Genomic DNA, 12537 nt, shown 5'->3' on the forward strand with positions numbered 1-12537 from the left:
TAGCCCAGGTCATTCTTGGAGAATATAAATTCACGTTCATGAGGAAACGAGATTTATCCAACCTCATAAAATTAACTTCTAATTTTAAATAAACTAATAATATAACTGGATGAGTAGCTCACTGGACAAGTGCAGATCAAGTGGAGGGAATCAAGCCCTCATGAAGTTTACATGTGTGAACCGGTAAGAGGCAGTGAATTCATTGGCAAATTTAAAGACAGATCCAAAACCTGATTCAAGGTAGACATGCTCCATGTTGTGTTTAGAGATATGACTGTCTTTTGAAGAGTGAGTTCCTGAGGGTGAGTCATTTTTTATGTATTATGTGTGATTATTAAAAAAAATAATATAACCATTGTGCCATTGAACAAATGTTAAATAGACTTATTGATGCATTTTCAATATTACATTAAATTCTTCAGAATTCCAGGTAGCAGTAAAACACAATAAATGCCTTCATGTGAAATGTACACAAGAAATGAACTGACAGATTCACTTCAAAAATATGAAAGCTTCTGAGTTCTTTGCAAAGCTTGGCATGTGGATGACTGTGTTCACTTGGGAAAGGGCGTGGTAGTTCTTTGATTTCGGGGAGAAACATGTTATAAGAATGTTAGTAGGTAAGGCTAACTAATCTTCATCAGACCTTAATGTAACCATAAACTTTAAACCTCTGTGAATTTGCTTTAAATTAAAGGATTAAATGTATCTATATGCCTTCCAAAGTGCCTGTTAGTCCATGAAGTGTCTTTAGAATATTGACACTGTTGTAATGAAAGAAATGCAGATAGCAATATGTATATAGCAAGTTGCCATAAACAGCAATGTGATATTAACCAAGCAGTCTACTTTTGAGCAACACGCACAGAATGCTGCAGAAACTCAGCAGGCCAGGCAGTATCTATGGAGAAGAGTACAGTTGACATTTCGGGCTGAGGCCCTTTGGCAGGATTGTTGCTTGGATTTCCAGCATTTGCAGTTTTTCTCTAGTCTGCTTTTTGAGTAGCTTGTGTGTGAAAATGGCTGGAGCAGGAGGAAAAGCAGAATGGCTCTTTATCAAAATAAAGCCCTCTGTGATCGTCTCCAAGATCCAAGAAAACAGGTTAGACTTTGAAGTGGTACCTCATTGAAAAGATGATACAAATGGATTCTCCAACAGTGCATTGCCTCCTCAGCACTAAACTGGACGTAAGTCTAGGCTTTCTGACTAAGGAATGGGAATACTGTCAGCTAGCAGACTATTGAGACCTCACACGGACATTTAGCTGGAAATATTGACCATATCGGTGGTAGAACTCCCTGAATTTCAAATAGTACACCAAGATATCATGCATCCAGAGTAGCAGGGATATAAGCAGGTGCAAGGACAATGTGTAACTTACTGTGGAAGGTAGCATGAGTAACACAGGCATCAATAACATCAAGAGAGGTAATAAAGGTCACTTCTGGTGACAGGCTGCATGCAAAGAATGGGAAAGGAATCATTCTGTCAGTGAAATAAGCCCTTAATAACACTGAACATACATTTATAAAACAGCATTCAATATACTTTCCTTCATTTTAGAAATGCTGAACATTGTCATAAGCATTTGCTGAATTCCCTGTAAACCAGGCTGTGTTTTCATCTGCTCAGTCCCCAGGGAAAACACAGTGGGACCAGGACTCAAAAGAGAAATCTTTTTCTACCATGAAATCCTGCTGTATCATAGCAGAAGAATAAAATATTGGCTGTGGCTTAAGCTAATACTTATATTAATTATGTATCATAGAACACAGAACAGTATGACACAGGAACCAGGCCTTTCAGTCTACAATGTTGTCGAACCAGCTAAAAATCAAATCAAAAATACACTAATCCCTCCAACCTACACAACATCCTTATCCCTCCATCTTTCTCACATCCATGTGCTGATCTAAACGTCTCTCCAAGGCCTCTAATGTATTTGCGTCTACCACCATAGCAGGCAGCACATTCCAGGCCCCTACCTCTCTCTGAGTAAAAAACTTACCCTTCACATCCCTTTTGAACCCACCACCCTCACCTTCAATGCATGCACTCTGGTATTAGACATTTACCATTTATCATAAAACAATTAAAGAAACCAAGTGCAAACAACCTTTTGGAGGAATTCAGAGGATTGAGCAACATCTTTTTAGGGAGGGAGGTGGTGGTGGAGGAACTGCTAATGCTTCAGGTCGAAACTCCGCATTAGGAGTTAGGGTGAAGGGGGTAGATAGCCAGGAAAGTAGAGACGGATACTGGCGACACAGGGGCCAGTAGGGTATAGGCAGACTGAGGAGTTGTGAAGGACAGCAGACACATTGAGTCATGGAGGGGGACAGATAGATTTGGAAGACACAGAAATGTGAATGATCGAGGGAGATAACAAAGGAAGGCAGATGGACTCAGGTGAGTGGAGGGTGAAGGTCAAGATCGCTCAGAGACTGATAAGCTGGAACACAAAAGCTTCTAGTCCTGGAATCTGACAAGTAAGGAAAATGATAGTGGGAGCCATAAAGGGGAAGAGATGAAGGACAGGTGGAAGCAGAACCAAGGGGCATGGGTTAATTGGTGCGTGAAATCTGTGGTGGGCAGTAGATGTGATGGAACCAGGAGGGGAAGTGGGACAAAAACAGAAGGAATATAAAGGAATGGGGGTGGGGGGGCTGCGTCAGGTGAAGATGCATCAGGTGTGAGGGTTATTTGAAACTAGAAAATTCAGTTTTCCTACCGCTGACTATCCGGGTGCTATTCCTCCAGTTTTGCTGGGCCTCACCCTGGCAGAGAGGAAAGCTGAGAATAGATACATCAGTGTGAGAATAAGGGAACTGGACTCCACAACTTATGTTCTTAGTATTGTTTATTTACTTATTTTTTATTTGCACAATTTGCCTTCTTTTGCACATTGGTTGTTTGTCAGTCTTGGGTTCTGTGGAGTTTTTCATTTATTCTATTATATTTATTTGTTCTATTGTGAATGCCTGAAGAAAATGGTGACCGATACATCATATGTTGATAATAAATTTACTTTGAACCTTGAATGGGAAGGGGAACTGAGATGACCTGCAACCAGGAGCTTAGTATGGCCATAGCAGACCGAACACGGGAGCTGTGCAAACAGGAGGAAATCTGCAGATGCTGAAAATCCGAGCAACATGCTGGAGGAACTCAGCAGGCCAGGCAGCATCTGTGGAAGGAAGTACAGTCAACATTTCGGGCCAAGCCCCTTTGTCAGGACTGGAGGGAAAAAAAAGCTGAGGAGTAGACTTCAAAGGTGGGGGAAGGGGAGAGAGAACCATCAGGTGGTAGGTGAAACCTGGAGGGGGAGGGATGAAGTAAAGAGCTAGGAAGTTGATTGGTGAGATGAAGTGAGAGAGGGAAAAGGGAATGGGAAATAGAGAAGGGGGTGTGTGATTTGGGGGGGGCATTATGGGATGTTTGAGAAATTGATGTTCATGCCATCAGGTTGGAGGCTACCCAAACAGAAGAGAAGATGCTGTTCCTCCAACCTAAGTGTGGCCTCATCATTACAGTGGAGGAGGCCATGGATGGACATATTGGAATCGAAATGGGAAGTGGAATTAAAGTGAGTGGCCACTGGGAGATCCCACTTTTTCTGGAAGATGGAGCATAAATGCTCAGCAGAGCAGTCTCCCAATCTATGTCATGTCTCACCGATGTATAGGAGGCCACACCGAAAGCACCAAACATGGTAAGTGACCCTAACAGACTCAAGTACTGTGCAAATTGATTGCCCTCATCGGCTCTTACTCTCACTGATGACCTCAACAGGAGCACTGAATACAGGTTGTGAATCTACCTCACCTAGTAGGGCTCTTTAGGTTCCTGAAAAGTGGTGAGGGAGCAGACGTAGAGACAAGTGTTCCTTGATGGTGGTGAGCGGAGAGATTAGGGGCAAGCGTTACACCTCCTGTGCTTACAGGGGAAAGTTTCTGGGGAGAGGAGGGATGGGTGTGAACTGATGAACAGACCAGTGAGTCATGGAGGGAGTCGTCCCTCTGGAAGGAAGGAAGGAAGAGTAGAGGAGGAGAAGATGAGGAGGAGAAGTGGAATTCTGTTGCAGCTGCAGAAATGATGAAGGTAAAAAAATCATGTCAGTGTCAGGGCTATTTGCAAACCTTTGCTAAACTCTAGAAATGTCAAGACCTACAAATCTGCAAATTTCTGCATTAACATTTAGTATCACACTGATCCTTTAAATAGCTTTCCACACAAATCCATGTTCTTTTTTTACGAAGTGGTTGACTATCCAAGCAGTCTTAGGTGTGCAATTTTCCCCTTATATCATTAGATTAACAAGTGATGCAATTGTGAGATTTGTGTCCACACTCAGAAGTTTCAATACCAAAGCTGACATTAAAAAATTATAACTCTGGCATGCATTTTCATCTTAGATATAGCTGATAGCTGCCAGTCCAACCCACTATTTTAACACCATTCTCAAGATGTCATATGTTTAAGCGATCCAAGTTGACGGAAATTGATAATTGCACTCATTGGTTTCAAACTTTAGTTAATCTCCGAATGCAAAAAACAATCAGATGTCCAGTCAGCTTTCAAAGTGGTTGTATTGAACTGAACATTCCGCTTTAAATAGAGTTGACGTGGATAGGCTTTTCCATTGAGAGTAGGGGAAATTCAAACAAGAGGACATGAGTTGAGAGTTAAGAGGCAAAAGTTTAGACGTAACATGAGGGGGAATTTCTTTACTCAGAGAGTGGTAGCTGTGTGGAATGAGCTTCCAGTAAAAGTGTTAGAGGCAGGTACGATTTTGTCATTTAAAAAAAAAATTGGATAGGTATATGTATAGGAAAGGAATGGAGGGTTATGGGCTGAGTGCGGGTTGGTGGGACTAGGTGAGAGTAAGCGTTCACGGACTAGAAGGGCCGAGATGGCCTGTTTCCGTGCTGTAATTGTTCTCTGGTTATAACGGTCAGCATTTTGCAGCCATTGCAGAATTCCTGTTTTAGGCTTTTAGTTGAACCCAAATCTGAATTTTCCTGCTTTATGACATGCGACTGTGAAAGTGGTGAGGAAACGGAAGCACCTTAGCCGTTTATTCCCTGGCGATTCCACAAGTACATCGAGAGCATGGCCAGTTTCAAGCCTGAAATAATCTTTCCAAGTGATTGCACAAAGTGCTGCTGAAGCAGTTCGATCTCTCAATGGGATGGAGCAGCCTGTTTCTGTTAGAGCACAGTGGGTCCACAGGAATGCCAAACACATGTTCCATTGTTTGAGCAACTCATTTAAAAGAAATGACTGATTAGCTTTAAATCATGCTACTACCCAGCCACCAGTGCCTTTACTTCCAGTCTTTTTCATGTTGAAATGCTTTAGTTAAATACATCTCTTGCATTGATTTTCACATGATATGATCATACAAATGGCATAATTAAATGTTTGTCTTTCTCCACACTTACAATGTAACTTGTAATGTATATACTGTATAGTTACCATTTAGTAGTGAGGATGGAGATTAAATTTCTTGTGATGAATCACTTAAAGTTCGTAGACCAGATTAGTGGATGCATTTATTCTTGCCTATAGTCTGCCAGTGGAAGTAGTCTGGGTGATTTGCTGGGGCAGAGCCCATAATGTGCATGCCTGTTCCAGACCTCATACGTTGACAGTCCTTTTGAGTGAGCACTTGCCTCCTGGACACTTCTCTGTTCTGGCTCCTGCAGTCCGCCATCTGCCATTAGCTCTGGCTTTTCTTCAGAATTATGGTGAACCTTCTAATGAGTGGAAGTTCTGAACACTGGAACAGTCTAGCCACTGGCTTCAGTGGATCCTGCATTGTGTTCCCAGATAACTGCAGGATTCTCAAACAGCTAGTGAGTACCTTTTTGTTTTCTTAATTACCTACTCAGTAGAAACATTGGCCTCATTATATTCATGTTGCCTGCTATGTTGGCATAAAGCAGATTCTAGATCTTCCTCAGCCTTTTACCTTTTCCACCTATCATCTCCCAGCTTCTCACTTCCTCCTTTCTCCCTCCAACCCACCTACTTTCACTCTCACCTGGCTTCATCTATCACCTGACGAAGGGTCTCGGCCCGAAACGTCGACAGCGCTTCTCCCTATAGATGCTGCCTAGCCTGCTGTGTTCTACCAGCATTTTGTGTGTGTTGTTGTTTGAATTTCCAGCATCTGCAGATTTCCTCGTGTTCATCTATCACCTGCTAGCTTGTACTCCTTCCACTCCTCCCAACTTCTTGTTCTGGCTTCCTTCCCCTTCCTTTCCCGTCTCAGCCTGAAGCATCAACTGTTATGCCCCTCCATAGATGTTGTCTGACCTGTTCAGCTCCTCCAGCATTTTCTGTGTGCTGTTAGGTTTTACTGCTGTTAAGCCATTAGTCAATTACAACATGCTCCCAAACCGTTTTCACCTCTCCTTCACCTTTCTTCAGCATCGTGTAGAGCAGCTGTGGAGTCAGAGAACGGACCATCTTTGATTTTATTCATTGTGATGAAACCTGCCAAGAAGAACCATGAGAGGAAACTCGATCATGATGCTGGCACGTAGCTTTCTTTGTGGACAGATGCTCACTTAGATACAAGGTACCGTGGACACACTTAGAAGATCGTTCAGGTATATTATAGTTTGGAGAGTGATTCATCAGACCTAAACTTCTGTGATCGTTTACGCCAAACTGACTTGGTGAATAAATTACTCAAGTATCAGTGGTAACCAAGAGGAAAATCCACCCCTTAAAGCTTTTAGAAAAAGCAGATTGTTTCTACAGTATAATGAATTGACTAAAAATTATGCAGATTGTCACACCAGCAATTCTTATCTGCACTCAGCCCAGACAATATATATATATATAAACACACACACACACACACACACACACACACACACACACACACACACACACACACACACACACACACACACACACACACACACACACACACACACACACACACACACACACACACACACACACATTAACTAAACAAATTGGCCATTATGACTGGCCACATATTTTTGTTAAAAAGACATGATTATTTTAAATTCATAAACTATTGTTATAAAGTGTCTATTTTACCACAGGTTGAATTAGACTTCATGTCATGTTCTGCATATCATGTTTTCTGCAGAATTTTAAGATAATTGTTGCAATTGGTATTTTCCAATCCACTACTAAAAAATTAGCTCTCCAAGGTAGTATATTTTAAGTACTTTTTTGGGAAATAATGTAATAATGATATTATTATTCTACTGCCCTGGCAGTGTGTTGCGTACAAAGCTAAACACTTTATCAAAAGTTAAACACCTTCTCAAAAATCACCCGAGTGGGAAGTTTTCTTCAAGGGTTTTAATGAGAAAAATTTGGGAAACTGCAAAACACATTTCAAAAATAATGCAGAATCGTTGCATGTCTGAATATACTAATATTATCGATTATTCTCACGATCACCGTTACACAAGGTAATACACACATACAACATACTATAGTTATGTTGTGGAATAGAGTGAACTTGTGGCACAATGATAGCTTAATAGCAATAAACAGTACTGTACATCTACTAATTGTTTACCAATGTTGCGAAGCTCAAGACTCACAGATTTTGCTGTTTCAAAGGCAAAAAAAGATTGGATGGGCACGGATGTCTTCCTACCATGTGGGCTCCAAGTCAAAATCCCAATTAACCAGAGCAGGAAATGATGTAAAAAGCAGTTTACAAACAGGAAATAATGTTGTACAAAATGAACTGCATACAGAGTGAACAGCACCTCTAGGGACAGAACATCTATGATATCAAACTTAACTACTGAAACTAAAGGTCAAATGATCATTTCATTAAGTCTTTGACAAAGGAATGTACAGTCTCAGAGACTGGTTTTGAAGCAGCCTTACTTCACAGTCTTTAACCATTCCTGTTCTGAAAATGTCATCCTTGATGGTAATGTCTGATGAACAGACCGGTGACACTGTGCTCACCTAGTATGTCGATTGGGTGAGGTTCCTCTGGTGGGAACTGTGATCTCTTAATTTGTACTCCAACCTGCTGAAGCCCCTCAGAGATCAGAAAAGGGCAAAGTTCACTAAGGTAGCTTTGGATTGGGAGAGGTACCTGCGCTGCACAACCTCTTTGAACAACAAGAAGGATTCTAACCGTTAGCCGATTCCATTGCTCTGTGCTGAGAGGTAGCTTTCAAATGTGCAAAGGCTGTCTTTAGCTGCTCCTACAGTCTTCTCTTTCATACAGATACGACTCTTACAGGAATGGAAGTGACTTTGTCACGCGTTCTCCAAAACATTAGATTTAAATGCACTCACAGTGAGCTGATGAGCACCATCGAGTCAGACTTCCCCCACTATGACCCAAGCCAGGTCCAGTCATTGGCCCATAAGGTGCATTGTGCTGACCATTGCTCTCTTTGTGAACCTTATGGGCACAGATAGTGTCCCTGCCAATCAACAGGAGAATCTCAGCAGAAGCGTCAAGCAGGGGAATCTTGTCAGCTTGGACCTTAAGGTGCAAATGACCACGTGCAGCTTCAGGAGTTCAGAACTCATCTCTGTTGTTGGGATATGGTTGCAGTCAGTGAAAGATGGCAGAGGGAAGCCGACCTCCCCTCCTATTGGTTCCAGGACAACTCCAACAGCTCTGTTTCTGGTAACTGCTGATGTTACAGGACATGTCGATAGAATGTACAAGGAAGTAGATGTATCTGATGGACGCTCAGCAGGCTCCCCACCATGTTCTGCTGCGGTGTGCTGCAACTGGTAGCCCAAGGCACTGTCCCTGAATTTACAGCTGTGTCTGAGTCTAATTCTTCTGGAAACAGGCTCTTGGCTCAGCTTCCTGGAATCTACTGATGGTCACTACACCATGTGTCTATCAGTGTTCTGCAATATATTGTTACTCTTTTTCCATTTCTCCTTGCTGCCCTCCCTAGATTCTCCACCACTATCCAGATAACTGTCTTGTCCACATTCGGACTGACTTGGCCTCAGGCCAAACTCAGCATCTCACTCACACTATTATCCAGTGGTTTTATAGTAGCTCCTGTTGAAAAATGAGCCACTGATGCATTGGTGCATCGTTCAGCCTTTGTATGCCCATGTGCTTCCAAGTTGAGTGACTTTGGGCACTTCTCAATTTGTATCTTAAATGAAGGTTCATCTTCCTTTGGGTTTGAATCTGAAGTAGAGGATAGAAGCTCAGAAGGAGCACTGGGTTAAAGTTTGATGTGAAGCATGGCAGGAATCTGGTTCCTATCTTTGCCTGCTACTTTGATGTCAGCCTCTGATAAACATCATGTTGAATTAGAAGACTTGTACCAATGGTCAGTTCTTCAGTCACCTTCCTAGAGAGATGACTAACACTGTTTAAGTCAGCTGCTGCTCAATGCACCTTTGCCTCAGCTTCATACTCCAGTGTCACTTCTATATGAGCTTGCTCCATTTCTGTGCGAGCTCTCTCCATGTCTGTGCATGCTTTTCCTACGAGCAGTTCAGCTTCGCGCTTCGCCTATGCTGCTCTCATTCTTGCGGGCTCAGCTCCGGTGCGGTCCCGTGCTGCGGCCATGCCAAGTATGGTTTCACTTGAGTGTCACGAAGACACAATTGATGCACCACATCCTGACCTAAGTTCCAGGGCTTGGCGATCAATGTTGCTGGGGTCAGAAGATGACATTGTAGCGTATGGTGTTCAGATGTGTCTCCGGTCCGTGTGCGATGCCTTTGAAGTTGATTTATCTTTTCATTCTAATGCCCTTGCAGTTTGTTGTATTCAAAGCTAGGCAGGGAGTTAAACACCTTCTCATAAGTAATCCAAGCCAGAAGCTCTCTTCAAGGTTTTTTAATAAGAAAACTTGGTGAAACTGCAGAAAGTTAAGTAAAACAAATATTAGATTCAATACAGAATTATTGTGTGCCTGAATATACTAATCTTATTGATTATTCTCACAATCACCATTAAATAGGGTATTACACACATGCAACATTCTATAGCTATGCTGTGGGCTAGAGTGAACTCATAGCACAATGATAGCTTAATAGCGATGAATGATAAACCTAACACTTCCTTCAAAACATATCTACTAAATGTTTACCATTATTAAGAAGCTTACAGATAGTGCCATTTCAAGGATAAAAAAAAGGATGGAGATGGATGCCTTTCTGCCATGTATGCTACTAGTCAAAATCCAAGTTAACCTGCGCAGGAAATGATGTAATAAACAGCTTACAAACAGGAAGTGAGGCTTGTGCAAAATGAACAGCACCTCTAGAGGCAGAACAATTATAATACAGCACTGTGTTTTGTGTTTAGGTCCTCACTGTAGCATGAATGAGTAGCACTGAGTAAAGCACAGGGTTTACTACATAATAAAAAATCTTGATAAAAATATTATTTGACGGGTAAGTATTGTATATAATAATATCCAACAATACCAATCTACATTCAATTTATTCTGCTGTTGACTGAGAAATTAACATCAGCCAATATACAATTTAATTCTTCTTTGTCCGAGATATTGGTTCTGTAACACCAGCTAAATGGGCTGCTAGTATCTTGGCATATGTCACAGCTAAATGATAGGACAGAATGCTTGCATCTCATGCAATCTCATCTCCGATTGGGCAGAACTTGGTATCACCCCAGAACCCTGAAACAGTGCTCTGGAGTCTCAGTCTCATTCCCGTAAGTGCCCCAGAAAAATTCCAACAGTGTCATTCTGTTGGGGATGATAACATTTCCCATGTAAACTTCTTCTGTTGTTTGTCAACTTCATCCTTGTCTTCTTTCCAGATGTACCTTGAAATCGTCATTGAGTCATAGAATCATACTGCACAGAAACAGGGTCTACAGTCCACCACATTCATGCCAACTATCATTTATCTCTCAATATTATTCCCAGTTACCAGCACCATACCTTCTCTGTCTTGGCAAATCAAGAGTCCAACTAGATGCATTTACCGTTTGTAGTTTCGAGAGTTCCTGTTTCCAACAACGAGGCATTGTGTTCCAGATTCCAGCCATTCCATGGATAAGCAGGGTCTTCCACAGATCCTCTCTGAACTTCCTACCCTTTACCATATCTGATACCATCTGCCATAGGTAAATGCTTTCTGCTGTCCATATAGCTTATTTATATCCCTCATAATTTGTATATTTCTACAAATTGCTCCTCAGCCTCCTCTGCTCCAAGGAAATCAAATCTAGTCTATTCGATGTCTCCTCATATCTGAGCTCAATCCCAGGTAACGTTCTGGTGAATTGCCTTTGCATCTTCTCCAGTACAATCATAGACTTTCTATAGGGTGGCAACCAGAAGTGTATACAGTACCCCAGCTGCAGCCAACCCATGGTTTATATACCATAATATCCTTATATTCTGTGCTCTGCTTACTGAAGCCAAGTAGTCCATATGCCTTCTGCACCACTTAACTATTTGTGCTGCCAAACTCAGAAATCCTTGGGATCTGAGGTTCCTCCATGCCTCAGTACTCCTTAGGGCCCTACTATTTTATGGTGCTAGAAAGTTCGTGAACCCTGTAGAATTTTCTTTATTTCTGCATAAATATGACCTAAGATGTGATCAGATCTTCACGTGTCCTAAAACTTGAGAAAGAGAACCCAATTAAATAAATAACCCAAAAAACCTTCTACTTATTCATTTATTTATTCAGAAAACTGATCCAATATTAAATGTATTTGTTGGAAAAGTATGTAAACCATTGGGGTAATGCCTTCTACAAAAGCTATTTGGAGTCAGGTAATCCACTTAATGAGAAGAGATCGGAGGTGTGGGTTGTAGAGATGCCCTGCCCCATAAAAAAAGACACATAAAGTCAGGTTACTGACAGAGCCTGCTCTTCTCAAGAAAGATCTATTTATGTGCACAATGCCTCGATCAAAACAACTTTCAGAGGACCTTAGAAGAATTGTAGAGATGCACAAAGCTGGAAAAGGCGACAACAGCATTTCTAAAGATCTGAGTGTTCATCAGTCCACAGTCAGAGAAATTGTCTACAAATGGAGGAAGCTCAATACTGTTGGTACACTCCCTAGACGTGGCCATCCTGCAAAGATTGCACCAAGAGCACAATGTGCAATGCTGAAGGAGGTGAAAAAGAACCCAAGGGTAAGAGCAAAGACCTGCTGAAGTCTCTGGAACTTGCGAAAATCTCTGTCCACTATAAGAAAACATTTGCAGCAGCAGATGCATAATAAGGGTTCGGAAGATCATCAGGGGCTCCTGCCACCCCAACCACAATCTGTTCCAGTTGCTTTTATCTGGTAAATGGTACTGCAGCATTAAGGCCAGAACCAACAGGGTCCGCGATAACTTCTTTCACTGGACCATCAGATTTATCAAGACATAGAAACATAGAACATAGAAAACCTACAGCACAATACAGGTCCTTCAGCCCACAAAGCTGTGCTGAACATATCCTTACCTTAGACCTAACTACCCATAGCCCTCAATTTTTCTAAGCTCCATGTAGCCATCCAGGAACCTCTTAAAAGACCCTATTGTTTCTGCCTC

This window comes from Hemitrygon akajei, chromosome 17, assembly GCF_048418815.1.
Source record: "Hemitrygon akajei chromosome 17, sHemAka1.3, whole genome shotgun sequence".
In the NCBI taxonomy this organism is placed as follows: domain Eukaryota; kingdom Metazoa; phylum Chordata; class Chondrichthyes; order Myliobatiformes; family Dasyatidae; genus Hemitrygon; species Hemitrygon akajei.